This window comes from Eurosta solidaginis, chromosome X (assembly GCF_040869045.1).
Source record: "Eurosta solidaginis isolate ZX-2024a chromosome X, ASM4086904v1, whole genome shotgun sequence".
NCBI classification, from domain to species: domain Eukaryota; kingdom Metazoa; phylum Arthropoda; class Insecta; order Diptera; family Tephritidae; genus Eurosta; species Eurosta solidaginis.
This window is the reverse complement of record NC_090324.1, coordinates 79811106-79826581: the sequence shown is the minus strand read 5'-3', so window position 1 is coordinate 79826581 and position 15476 is coordinate 79811106. Positions and strand designations below refer to the sequence as shown.

At 35.5% G+C, this 15476-nt stretch overlaps 1 pseudogene; it reads right to left on the bottom strand.

Annotated features, from left to right (window-relative positions):
- Positions 1–3820: 3820 nt before the first annotated feature.
- LOC137235023 (cytochrome c oxidase subunit 2-like) lies at positions 3821–4321 on the bottom strand (annotated as a pseudogene).
- Between the last annotated feature and the right edge of the window lie 11155 nt (positions 4322–15476).

Sequence of the window (15476 nt, the reverse complement as noted above, 5' to 3'; positions counted from 1 at the left end):
GAAATCCAGCATAAGGATTCAGCATCTTCTGAGATCGAGTTCCCGTGGACATGGCAGCATCCTCTCCATCTCATCTTTACTTTGGATGCGGCATATTCGCTATTAACTACATGAAACTTATTTGGCTTTGAAAGGACAAAAAAAAATATAAAGTTTTCGGAAATCAAAGCTCACTTTTGCTTATAAATCTTCCACTTTAAATACATATAAATTCTGCTTTCTTCAATTTTAAAATAGAAGAAAATCCCATAGTTTTGAAGTTATAAAAAAAAGGTGAAAAAATAAATATATTTATCTACCTAAATATACACATATTGGTGTCTATACCAGTTCTCTCATGAGGAAGAAGAAGCAGTAATGACGTAGTGATTTTTTTTTGAGGAGAAAAATTAATAAAATTAAATTTAGGATTCCCCGTGCAAAAGAAAAAAAATAGATAGAGAATACTTATTAAATCATTAGCTTCTAAAATGTGTGTTAAAAATCATTAAAAACTAAAAATACATGGAATAATGTGAAACAAAATATATATACCTAAATATACACACAGTATATACATATAAATATATGTACTGTCACCTATATTAGTGAGCGAATTTTTCGTGTAAAACCAGCATTTTTCTCGATTAGACACATTTTTTATACTCAGTTGAGCAGAGCTCACAGAGTATATTACGTTTGATTGGATAACGGTTGGTTGTACAGGTATAAAGGAATCGAGGTAGATATAGACTTCCATATATCAAAGTCATCAGGATCGAAAAAAATTTGATTGAGCCATGCCCGTCCGTTAACACGATAACTTGAGTAAATTTTGAGGTATCTTGATGAAATTTGGTACGTAGGTTCCTGAGCACTCATATCAGTTCGCTATTTAAAATGAACGATATCGGACTATAACCACGCCCACTTTTTCGATATCGAAAATTTCGAAAAACCGTAAAAGTGCAATAATTCATTACCAAAGACAGATAAAGCGATGAAACTTGGTAGGTGCGTTGAACCTATGATGCAGAATAGAAAATTAGTAAAATTTTGGACAATGGGCGTGGCACCGCCCACTTTTAAAAGAAGGTAATTTAAAATTTTCCAAGCTGTAATTTGGCAGTCGTTGAAGATATTATGATGAAATTTGGCAGGAACGTTACTCCTATTACTATATGTACGCTTAATAAAAATTAGCAAAATCGGAGAAGGACCACGCCCACTTTTAAAAAAAATTTTTTTTAAAGTAAAATTTTAACAAAAAATTTAATATCTTTACAGTATATAAGTAAATTATGTCAAAATTCAACTCCAGTAATGATATGGTGCAACAAAATACAAAAATAAAAGAAAATTTCAAAATGGGCGTGGCTCCGCCCTTTTTCATTTAATTGTCTAGGATACTTTTAATGCCATAACTCGAACAAAGATTTACCAATCCTTATAGATTTTATTACGCTAACTGTTTTCTGTGAAAATGGGCAAAATCGGTTGAAGCCGCGCCCAGTTTTTATACACAGTCGTCCGTCTGTATTTCCGCATGGCGGTTAACACGATAACTTGAGCAAAAATCGACATATCTTTACTGAACTTAGTTCATGTACTTATCTGAACTCGCTTTATATTGGTAAAAAAATGAACGAAATCCTACTATGACCACGCCCACTTTTTCGATATCGAAAATTACGAAAAATGAAAAAATGCCATAAATCTATACCAAATACGAAAAAAGGGATGAAACATGGTAATTGGATTGGTTTATTGACGCGAAATATAACTTTAGAAAAAACTCTGTAAAATGGTTGTGACACCGTGACGAAATAAAAAACCCTTGAAATCTTGGCAGGTATTACATACATATATAAATTAGCGGTATCCAACAGATGATGTCCTGGGTCACCTTGGTCCACATTTTGGTCGATATCTGGAAAACGCCTTCACATATACAACTACCACCACTCCCTTTTAAAACTCTCATTAATACCTTTAATTTGATACTAATATCGTACAAACAGGTTCTAGAGTCACCCCTGGTCCACCTTTATGGCGATATATCGAAAAGGCGTCCACCTATAGAACTAAGCCCCACGCTCTTTTAAAATACTCATTAACACCTTTCATTTGATACCCATATCGTACAAACATATTCTAGAGTCACCCCTGGTCCAACTTTATGGCGATATCTCGAAAAGGCGACCACCTATAGAACGAAGGCCCACTCCCTTTTAAAAATACTCATTAACACCTTTCATTTGATACCCATATCGTACAAACAAAGTCTAGAGTCACCCCTGGTACAACTACCACCACTCCCTTTTAAAACCCTCATTAATACCTTTAATTTGATACCCATATTGTACAAACACATTCTAGAGTCACCCCTGGTCCACCTTTATGGCGATATTTCGAAACGGCGACCACCTATACAACTAGCACCACTCCCTTTTAAAACCCTCATTAATACCTTTAATTTGATACCCATATCGTACAAACGAAGTCTAGATTCAGCCCTGGTCCACCTTTATTGCGATACCTCGAAAAGGCGTCCACCTATAGAACTAAGGCCCACTCCCTTTTAAAATACTCATTAACACCTTTCGTTTGATACCCATATTGTACAAACACATTCTAGAGTCACCCCTGGTCCACCTTTATGGCGATATTTCGAAACGGCGTCCATCTATAGAACTAAGGCCCACTCCATTTTAAAATACTCATTAACACCTTTCGTTTGATACCCATATTGTACAAACGCATTCTAGAGTCACCACTGGTCCACCTTTTTGGCGATATCTCGAAAAGGCGACCACCTATACAACTACCACCACTCCCTTTTAAAACCCTCATTAATACCCGAACTTAACCTTCCTTACTTGTGTTTTTTTAATTATGTTAATGGACTTTCTAAGCATTTATTAAAATGAAATTTGGGGTTAAAGTGTATTAAAAATTACTAGAACTATAACAAATGTGATTAACTAGTTGATTAGTGTTCCTTACATTAACTTAGCATTATTAAATGTGCGATAAAGTGCGATTAAAATAAAAAAAAAAATCGCATGCGCAAGTTTCACCTCATTGTGATTTTTAATAAATTATTTAGTTCGAAGACTACGTAGGAAAGGGAAATAAATAATTTTTTTTTGTTTTTGTTTAACATATAAACCGAAAAGAACAACAAGTTTAGATGTTAATAATTTTCGATTTCCAGCATACATTCTGTTCCAGGTCCTCTGCTGAAAGATCTTTCAACGCTGGAGCCGTAAGTGGTGAGTTAACTCTGTTTTAGTTATTTTTCTCACATATATTTTGGTTATGCTGTGTTGGTGAGCACATGATATACACATTATTCATTTCTCTTTTCGCATAATTTTTCTAACTTAGATAAAGTTGGTATTGCCAGATTGGTACAAAGGGGTACCAAAATACTTCTTTTTTTGCTCGCGATTTTAATCATGCAAAGTAATAATCAAACAACTACATTAGACAGAAAAATGCTTAAATATGTAAGTTTGTAAACTATGTTAGTTTTTTTTGCTTAGAAAACTATATTAAAATGTTAAAAGAAAGAATATGAAAATGTTAAATAATATTAGTTTTAAAGAAAAACTTTCATATTGTTATGCAACCGAATTAGCCCGTAAAATATATATATATATTTTTTATCAGAATTCTAAATCTGTGTACAAATATCGAAAGGAAATTTTTTTGATAATTTTAAAATGCTTTTTTTTAAAGAATTTTTTAATGTTAGTTGCAACATAAGCTTTTATTTCAAAATAGCGAAGCCTTTCACTTAAGGTTAATTATGGTTGAATTTAAGTTTTTGGTTTATTTAATAAATATTGTTTTTTACACTAAGAGCAGGAATTTTTCATGAATGAAAAACATCTGGTGCTGAAACTAAAATTCGAATTTGTTAATTTATTGGTAAAATTACTCGATTATCTACATCTAATAATCGAAAATTATGATTGATTATTTCATTTGTTGGAATTATATATTTATAAAATCTGAATATTCATATTTTCAGTATCATTGATGTCCAATAGTTTTAATGTTATTGATGGTTCATTAATGTCATCTAGTAAATATAATAATCGAAGTGATGGGAAAGCAATAAATAATAGTATAATTGTTGGAAGAATTGTTCAAATTATTTCAATAGTTTGTCCATGTAATAAATTTCGATTCGTATATTTATTAAAGAGTAATATAAATATTAAGTAACTTACTAAAGTTTTAATTATAACTAGAATTATTAATGTATGACCATGAAAAAGGTTAATTGTTGTATTAAAGGCGATGCACTGTCTTGAAGTCTAATAGTGGCTCATGTTGTCGTTTAATTTCTAATAAAAGTAAAATCTTTATATATGAAGCTTAAATACATTGCACTAATCTGCCATATTAGAAATTAGTTAGTAAAGGTAAATCAGAAAATCTGTGTTCTCTTGGAGCAGTATTTTGGAACCATTCAATTGAAGATCTAAATTGTATAGGATATAATGCAATTCGTTTAGAAATTATACTTTCTCAAATAATAAATAAAAATAATAAAATTCTTATTAATGAAAGAGATGAACCAATTGTAGAGGTAACATTATCATGTAGTATAAGCATCTGGATAATCTGAATATCGTCGTGGTATTCCTGCTAAATCTAGGAAATGTTGAGGGAAGAATGTTAAGTTTACACCTAAAAATATAATTAAAAATTGAGTTTTTAATCAAATAGGATTTAAAGTTAATCCTGTAAATAAAGGATATCAATGGATGAACCCAGCTATAAAGCAAATACTGCACCTATAGATAAACGTAGTGAAAATGAGCCACTACATAGAAGTATCATGTAAAATAATATGAATTGATGAATTAGCTAATACTACACTTGTTAAACCCCCAACAGTAAATAAGAACAAGTGAGGAAGGTTAAGTTCGGGTGTAACCGAACATTACATACTCAGTTGAGAGCTATGGTGACAACATAAGGGAAAATAACCATGTAGGAAAATGAACCGAGGGAAACCCTGGAATGTGTTTGTATGACATGTGTATCAAATGAAAGGCATTAAAGAGTATTTTATGAGGGAGTGGGCCATAGTTCTATAGGTGGACGCCATTTAGAGATATCGCCATAAAGGTGGATCAGGGTTGACTCTAGAATTTGTTTGTACGATATGGGTATCAAATGAAAGGTGTTAATGAGTATTTTAAAAGGGAGTAATCCTTAGTTCCATAGGTGGACGCCGTTTCGAGATATTTCCATAAAGGTGGACCAGGGGTGACCATAGAATTTTTTTGTACAATATGGGTATCAAAAGAAAGGTGTTAATGAGTATTTTAAAAGGGAGAGATCCTTAGTTCCATAGGTGGACGCCGTTTCGAGACATCGCCATATAGGTGGACCAGGGGTGACCCTAGAATTTGTTTGTACGATATGGGTATCAAATTAAAGGTATTAATGAGGGTTTTAAAAGGGAGTGGTGGTAGTTTTATAGGTGGTCGCCTTTTCGAGATATCGCCAAAAAGGTGGACCAGGGGTGACTCTAGAATGCGTTTGTACAATATGGGTATCAAACGAAAGGTGTTAATGAGTATTTTAAAAGGGAGTGGGCCTTAGTTCTATAGGTGGACGGCGTTTCGAAATATCGCCACAAAGGTGGACCAGGGGTGACTCTAGAATGTGTTTGTACAATATGGGTATCAAACGAAAGGTGTTAATGAGTATTTTAAAAGGGAGTGGGCCTTAGTTCTATAGGTGGACGCCTTTTCGAGGTATCGCAATAAAGGTGGACCAGGGGTGACTCTAGATTTTGTTTGTACGATATGGGTATCAAATTAAAGGTATTAATGAGGGTTTCAAAAGGGAGTGGTGGTAGTTGTATAGGTGGTCGCCTTTTCGAGATATCGCCATAAAGGTGGACCAGGGGTGACTCTAGAATGCGTTTGTACATTATGGGTATCAAACGAAAGGTGTTAATGAGTATTTTTAAAGGGAGTGGACCTTAGTTTTATAGGTGGACGCCGTTTCGAAATATCGCCATAAAAGTGGACCAGGGGTGACTATAGAATGTGTTTGTACGATATGGGTATCAAATTAAAGGTATTAATGAGGGTTTTAAAAGGGAGTGGTGGTAGTTGTATAGGTGGTCGCCTTTTCGAGATATCGCCATAAAGGTGGACCAGGCGTGACTCTAGAATACGGTTGTACAATATGGGTATCAAACGAAAGGTGTTAATGAGTATTTTAAAAGGGAGTGGGCTTTAGTTCTATAGGTGGACGCCTTTGCGAGGTATCGCAATAAAGGTGGACCAGGGGTGACTCTAGAATATATTTGTACGATATGGGTATCAAATGAAAGGTGTTAATGAGTATTCTAAAAGAGCGTGGGGCTTAGTTCTATAGGTGGATGCCTTTTCGATATATCGCCATAAAGGTGGACCAGGGGTGACTCTAGAATATATTTGTACGATATGGGTATCAAATGAAAAGTGTTAATGAGTATTCTAAAAGAGCGTGGGGCTTAGTTCTATAGGTGGACGCCTTTTCGATATATCGCCATAAAGGTGGACCAGGGGTGACTCTAGAACCTTTTTGTACGATATTAGTATCAAATTAAAGGTATTAATGAGAGTTTTAAAAGGGAGTTGTGGTAGTTGTATATGTGAAGGCGTTTTCCAGATATCGACCAAAATGTGGACCAGGGTGACCCAGGACATCATCTGTTGGATACCGCTAATTTATTTATGTATGTAATACCTGCCAAGATTTCAAGGGTTTTTTATTTCGCCCTGCAGAACTTTTTCATTTTCTTCTATTTAATATGGTAGGTGTCACAACCAATTTACAGAGTTTTTTCTAAATTTATATTTCGCGTCAGTAAACCACTCCCACTTTTTTTTTTTTTTTTTTTTTTAAACCACTCCAACCATGTTTCATCCCTTTTTTCGTATTTGGTATAGAATTATGGCATTTTTTTCCTTTTTCGTAATTTTCGATATCGAAAAAGTGGGCGTGGTCATAGTCGGATTTCGTTCATTTTTTTTACTAAGATAAAGTGAGTTCAAATAAGTACGTGAACTAAGTTCAGTAAAGATATGTCGATTTTTGCTCAAGTTATCGTGTTAACCGCCATGCGGAAGGACAGACGGACGACTGTGTATAAACACTGGGCGTGGCTTCAACCGATTTTGCCCATTTTCACAGAAAACAGTTAGCGCCATAAAATCTATGCCCCTACCAAATTTCAAAAGGATTGGTAAATTTTTGTTCGACTTATGACATTAAAAGTATCCTAGACAAATTAAATGAAAAAGGCCAGAGCCACGCCCATTTTGAAATTTTCTTTTATTTTTGTATTTTGTTGCACCATATCATTACTGGAGTTGAATTTTGACATAATTTAAATAAATAAAAAATAAATGTAAGGCGCGATAACCTCCGAAGAGATCTAAGGCCGAGCTTCTCTTCCAATTTGCGTCGTGCTCCTCTTGATTTTCCCTACAAATTGGCCGGACGGGACCTACATGTTTTATGCCGACTCCGAACGGCATCTGCAAAGCAGATGAGTTTTCACTGAGAGCTTTTCGTGGCAGAAATACACCTGGAGTGCTTGCCAAACACTGCCGAGGGGCGACCCCGCTTAGAAAAATTTTCTTCTAATTGAAAAATCTTATTTCTAAAATTTTGATGTTGCTTTGCCCGGGAGTTGAACCCAGGGCATACGGTGTGATAGGCGGAGCACGCTACCCATCACACCACGGTGGCCGCCATTGACATAATTTACTTATCTAATATATAAAATTCTTCTGTCACGGTTTTAGAGGCTGAACTCCTCCGAAACTGCTTAACCGATTCTCATGAAATTTTGTGAGCATATTGGGTAAGTCTGAGGATCGGCCAACGTCTACCTTTTTTGCGCTACGGGTCTAGGGTCTTGAGATCGAAACGTGGACCCGGGTAACCCTAGAATGTGTTTATACAATATATATATCAAATGAAAGCTATTGATCAGTGCTATAGTACAGGATAATTTTCATACTCCTGGGTGACTAGAGTCTTGAGATATAGGCCAAAACGTGGACCCGGATACCCCTAGAATGTGTTTATACAATATGGATGTCAAATGCAAGCTGTTGATGTGTGCTATAGTACAGGATGATTTCCATACAACTGGGAGGCTAGGGTCTCGAGATATAGCCCAAAACGTGGACCCGGGTACCCCTAGAATGTGTTTATACAATATGGATATCAAATGAAAGCTGCTGATGAGTGCTATAGTACAGGATAATTTTCATACAACTGGGAGGCTAGGGTCTCGAGATATAGCCCAAAAGGTGGACCCGGGTACCCCTAGAATGTGTTTATACAATATGGATATCAAATGAAAGCTGTTGATGAGTGCTTTGTACAGGATAATTTTCATAACCCTGGGTGACTAGGTTCTCGAGATATAGGCCAAAACGTGGACCCGGATACCCCTAGAATGTGTTTATACAATATGGATGTCAAATGAAAGCTATTGATGTCTGCTATAGTACAGGATAATTTTTATACAACTGGGAGGCTAGGTTCTCGAGATATAGGCCAAAACGTGGACCCGGATACCCCTAGAATGTGTTTATACAATATGGATGTCAAATGAAAGCTATTGATGTCTGCTATAGTACAGGATAATTTTTATACAACTGGGAGGCTAGGGTCTCGAGATATAGCCCAAAACGTGGACCCGGGTACCCCTAGAATGTGTCTATACCATATGGATATCAAATGAAGGCTGTTGATGCGTGCTTTAGTAGAGGGTAATTTTTATACCCCTGGGTGACTAGGGTCTTGGGATATAGGCCAAAACGTGGACCCAGGTACCCCTAGAATGTGTTTATACAATATGGATAACAAATGAAAGCTGTTGATGAGTGATTTAGTACAGGATAATTTTCATACCCCTGGGTGACTAGGGTCTGGAGATATAGGCCAAACGTGGGCCCGTGAACGCCTAGACAATGGTTTTACATTGTGGGTATCCAATTGAAGCTGTTGATGAGTGCTTTAGTACAGGGTAGTTTTCATACCTATTGGTGAATGGGTTTCGAAATATAGGCCAAAACGTAGATCAGGGTAATACTAGGATGTGTTTTTACATTATGGGAATCAAATTGAAGCTGTTGATGTGTGCTTTAATACAGAGTAAGTTTTATGCCGCTGGGTGGCTAGGGTCTCGAGATATAGGCCGAAACGTGGACCCGGATACACCTAGAATGTGTTTTTACATTATGGGTATCAAATTGCAGCTGCTGATGTATGCTTTAGTACGGAGTAAGCTTTACACTGCTGAGTGACTTGGGTGTCGAGATATAGGCCAAAACATGGACCCGGATACCCCTAGAATATGTGTGTATTATGGATATCAAATGAAAGCTGTTGCTGAGACCTTTAAAGTTCATTGTGATATTCGATTTAGTCGCATCAACCTGGCAAAACTGATAAATATGCATGCGAAGCCGAAATAAAGACAAGAATTAATCTTACCCACATACCTATTTACATACGTCCTATTCGATTTGCCTGAAATTTCGTATATAAATTTGCCTATATTAGTATTTACGATGCTTTTTTTCCGGGAAATATACCAGAGACGGACTGGGACTGTGATTAGGACTAGGACAGGGACTGAGACTGATACTCGGAATGGGACTGGAACAAAATACATACCATCCTCTGGGACTGGCAATAAGAGATGAAGAAGAAGGAGAAAAACCTGAGAAAAGAGAAAGAGAGAAGGAGACTGAGAAAGATATAGAAAGAGACGAAGATGGAGATGAAGCGAAAAAGACGGAGGGAGGAGTGAATAAAAAGATTAGGAAAAAGTGTAGAGGGGTAGGGCAGAGTTAGGCGGAAAAAGCTTATTAAAATGTATGCAGATAAGCCAAATTTAGGGCAGAACAATGTCTGCCGGGTTTGCTAATATATTGTAAAGATATTAAATTTTTTGTTAAAATTTTACTTTAAAAAAAATTTTGTTTTAAAAGTGGGCGTGGTGCTTCTCCGATTTTGCTAATTTTTATTAAGCGTACATATAGTAATAGGAGTAACGTTCCTGCCAAATTTCATCATAATATCTTCAACGACCGCCAAATTACAGCTTGGAAAAATTTAAAATTACCTTCTTTTAAAAGTGGGCGGTGCCACGCCCATTGTCCAAAATTTTACTAATTTTCTAATCTGCATCATAAGTTCAACACACCTACCAAGTTTCACCGCTTTATCTGTCTTTGGTAATGAATTATTGCACTTTTTCGGTTTTTCGAAATTTTCGATATCGAAAAAGTGGGCGTAGTTATAGTCTGATATCGTTCATTTTTTACAGCGATCTGAGATGAGTGCTCAGGAATCTACGTACCAAATTTCATCAAGATACCTCAAAATTTACTCAAGTTATCGTGTTAACGGGCGGACGGACGGACGGACGGACATGGCTCAATCAATTTTTTCGATCAATTTTTTCGATCCTGATGATTTTGATATATGGAAGTCTATATCTATCTCGATTCCTTTATACCTGTACAACCAACCGTTATCCAATCAAACTTAATATACTCTGTGAGCTCTGCTCAACTGAGTATAATAAAAACCCTAAAGATCATAGTATTGTTGGGGAATATATCAGATGAGTTCCATGTTATGTTGCTAATCAACTAAAACTTTTAATACCTGTAGGGACAGCAATAATTATAGTTGCTGAAGTGAAATAAGCTCGTGTATCTACATTTATTCCTACTGTAAATATGTGATGAGCTCATACAATAAAACCTAATAATCCAATTGCTATTATAGCATAAATTATTCCTAAAGAACCAAAGGTTCGTTTTTTTTTCCTGATTCTTGTCTAATAATATGGGAAATTATTCCAAATCCAGGTAAAATTAAAATATAAACTTCTGGATGACCAAAAAATCAAAATAAATGTTTGTATAAAATAGGATCTCCACCACCTGCAGGGTCAAAAAATGAGGTATTTAAATTTAATTTAATAATATAGTAATAGCACCTGCTAGAACTGGTAAAGATAAAGGAAGTAAAAGAGCAGTTAATATTACTGCTCATACAAATAAAGGAATTCTATCAAATGTAATACCTGTTGATCGTATATTAATAACGGTAGTAAAAAAATTTACTGCTCCTAAAATAGAAGAGATTCCAGCTAAATGTAAAGAAAAAACAAGTAAGGAAAGTTAATTTCGGGTGTAACCGAACATTACATACTCAGTTGAGAGCTATGGTGACAACATAAGGGAAAATAACCATGTAGGAAAATGAACCGAGGGAAATCCTGGAATGTGTTTGTATGACATGTGTATCAAGGCATTAAAGAGTATTTTATGAGGGAGTGGGCCATAGTTCTATAGGTGGACGCCATTTAGGGATATCGCCATAAAGGTGGATCAGGGTTGACTCTAGAATTTGTTTGTACGATATGGGTATCAAATGAAAGGTGTTAATGAGTATTTTAAAAGGGAGTAATCCTTAGTTCCATAGGTGGACGCCGTTTCGAGATATCACCATAAAGGTGGACCAGGGGTGACCCTAGAATTTGTTTGTACGATATGGGTATCAAATTAAAGGTATTAATGAGGGTTTTAAAAGGGAGTGGTGGTAGTTGTAAAGGTGGTCGCCTTTTCGAGATATCGCCATAAAGGTGTTCCAGGGGTGACTCTAGAATGCGTTTGTACAATATGGGTATCAAACGAAAGGTGTTAATGAGTATTTTAAAAGGGAGTGGGCCTTAGTTCTATAGGTGGACGCCGTTTCGAAATATCGCCATAAAGGTGGACCAGGGGTGACCCTAGAATGTGTTTGTACAATATGGGTATCAAACGAAAGGTGTTAATGAGTATTTTAAAAGGAAGTGGTCCTTAGTTCTATAGGTGGGCGCCGTTTCGAAATATCGCCATAAAGGTGGACCAGGGGTGACTCTAGAATGTGTTTGTACAATATGGGTATCAAACGAAAGGTGTTAATGAGTATTTTAAAAGGGAGTGGGCCTTAGTTCTATAGGTGGACGCCGTTTCGAAATATCGCCATAAAGGTGGACCAGGGGTGACTCTAGACTTTGTTTGTACGATATGGGTATCAAATTAAAGGTATTAATGAGGGTTTTAAAAGGGAGTGGTGGTAGTTGTATATGTGGTCGCCTTTTCGAGATATCGCCATAAAGGTGGACCAGGGGTGACTCTAGAATGCGTTTGCACAATATGGGTATCAAACGAAAGGTGTTAATGAGTATTTTTAAAGGGAGTGGGCCTTAGTTCTATAGTTGGACGCCGCACAGTGTTTCGTGTAGAACAAGCTAGCTGGACAAAATTATTTTATGAGGTTTTCCGTTTCATATGCAGTCATTTAATACAACTACGTCATTTTTTTCAGCCATATGTTCTTTTTTTTATTTTTTTTCAAAATTTTACTTCATATGCATACATTTGCTTATTTCATATACAGTAACTCATGTGAATAAGTGACATAGATCCAAAAAAAATGCAAAGGACTTAAGAATATTACTTTATTGTACTTAAATTGAATGGAATACAAATCACAATACTCTAAAAAATTCTAAAAATTTGGAAAAAAAATTAAAATTTTTTATGAAAATTCGTCGAATTTTTTAAATATAATTTAGTTTTTGTTATAGATCGGGACAAATTTTCTTATGGGAAATTAGTTAAAATAAATTTGCGAAAGCGAAAATTGTAAGAATTATCCAAAAAGGGAGTGACTCTACATATGTACATACATATTTTGTATTTATTTGAGTATTTATTCTGGCACTACAATTTTTACAGAATTATTTTATAGTACCAGTCAGGAATGTAAAAGTGAATTACAATAATAATAATAACAATGTAAATAATTAAATTAATTATGTGAAAATTACTTATTACAAAAACTTAAAAGTAAAATATCATACAAAGTAGAAAAGACAATAGATTTAAATTGAATAAAACCTGATCCAACAAAAAGTTATAGGGTAGGTTATCTTTTATAATTATGTTATTATTCGCTATCATCACTTTCATTGGATGAGTAACTTGTGGGATAGTCATGAACATCAGCAACACTACTGTGAAAGCTTGAAACAACTGGGGTATTTATTGACTCCTCAACATTATCGGGGGACAGTAAATTTAAGACTTCTGAAGTCAGACTTTTAAATTTTTTCTTAGGTATCTCCCTAAAACTGTTAACTAAAGGATCCGATGTTATAAGCAACATATTCATAAGATCTCTATTCGTGGCTTCACGCGACTGCATTTGTGTGTTATCAGCCCTGAATCGTCTCAAATCTTTGTTACGGGCTTCCTGTGCTTCCTCGGAAAGTTGACCAATAGGTAAAATTGCTGATTTTATAATATCAGTACTATGCACTAAGAATTTATGAACTGTAACAGGCATATTAAACCATGGATAGAGATCTATGTATAGTTTTTTAGTCTCTACCGCAAATTTTTAAAATTTGTGGATATTTATATTGTACCCAGATGCTAATGCGCGGAGGAGAGTGTCGAATCTTTTGATGAGCGTTACATCCAATCCCGTAATCTCAGCACTAACCTCAGAATTTTCGAAAAACCTACGAGCAGTGTTGCCGTCATTGGTGTTGCCGAAACCTGGTTTTGGTTTATCTTCATCAAGCCATTGTATGTACCTGTTTTTATGCCTTGGTGACTGATGCGGTAGGTTGTGGCATGTTGAAGTCAATGATCTTCGCCTTTTTGCTTTTGGTGTGATCTTGTTGACCTTGCGCGTTTATTTTTGTATGTTTTATGGCTACGTGTTTGTTCCCTGTACCAGGGAATTGGTTTTGCCGTTTGTAGATCAGCTTTAAAGGTTCAAATATCTCGTCGGAGCTGGTAGGTACATACATCCTATTTGATATGAAGAGATAAATAAATCTACAAAAAAAAATTAAAAATAGATGTGCAAAGAATTTGCCATGGTTTTTTCTTTCGACTATTAGAGAATACTTGCGACTATAACATATGTAAAATTAATCCCGGATGTCCACGGATGTACATATGTAAGTTTTTTGTCCCTAAAGTTAAACATATAGGGAAAAAATATCTTTTCTTCTTAATAACGGAATGTTAAATATATTGAAAATACTCTAATTGTGAAAGAATTACTATTAGAAAATTTTACTTACCTTCGAGCTTAGAATCCATCAAAAAAATTATGTAAAAGTGTTCACTTAAAAGAAATATGAATCTTAATATTCACCAAGAATTTTGAAAATTAATCAATGCATTTTACGGCCACTCCTGCCTTCTTACTTCAATTACTCAATATATATGAGCAAAAATATCAAAAAAAGCAAAAGTCCCGTTATTTTGTTTGTTTTCTTTCATTTCTCATTACACTTTTCTTGGAATAAGAACTTTGTTTTTGTCCAGCTAGCTTGTTCTACACGAAACACTGTGCGCTGTTTCGAAATATCGCCATAAAAGTGGGGTGACTATAGAATGTGTTTGTACGATATGGGTATCAAATTAAAGGTATTAACGAGGGTTTTAAAAGGTATAGGTGTATAGGTGGTCGCCTTTTCCAGATATCGCCATAAAGGTGGACCAGGCGTGACTCTAGAATACGGTTGTACAATATGGGTATCAAACGAAAGGTGTTAATGAGTATTTTAAAAGGGAGAGGGCCTTAGTTCTATAGGTGGACGCCTTTTCGAGGTATCGAAATAAAGGTGGACCAGGGGTTACTCTAGACTTTGTTTGTACGATATGGGTATCAAATGAAAGATGTTAGTGAGTATTTTTAAAAGGGCCTTTTCGATATATCGCCATAAAGGTGGACCAGGGGTGACTCTAGAACCTGTTTGTACGATATTAGTATCAAATTAAAGGTATTAACGAGAGTTTTAAAAGGGAGTGGTGGTAGTTGTATATGTGAAGGCGTTTTCCAGATATCGACCAAAATGTGGAGTAGGGTGACCCAGGACATCATCTGTTGGATACCGCTAATTTATTTATGTATGTAATACCTGCCAAGATTTCAAGGGTTTTTTATTTCGCCCTTCAGAACTTTTTGATTTTCTTCTATTTAATATGGTAAGTGTCACAACCATTTTACAGAGTTTTTTCTAAAGTTATATTTCGCGTCAATAAACCAATCCAATTACCATGTTTCATCCCTTTTTTCGTGTTTTAAAAGGGAGTGGTGGTAGTTGTATAGGTGGTCGCCTTTTAGAGATATCGCCATAAAGGTGGACCAGGGGTGACTCTAGAATGCGTTTGTAAAATATGGGTATCAAACGAAAGGTGTTAATAAGTATTTTTAAATGGAGTGGGCCTTAGTTCTATAGGTGGACGCCGTTTCGAAATATCGCCATAAAAGTGGACCAGGGGTGACTCTAGAATGTGTTTGTACGATATGGGTATCAAATTAAAGGTATTAATGAGGGTTTTAAAAGGGAGTGGTGGTAGTTGTAT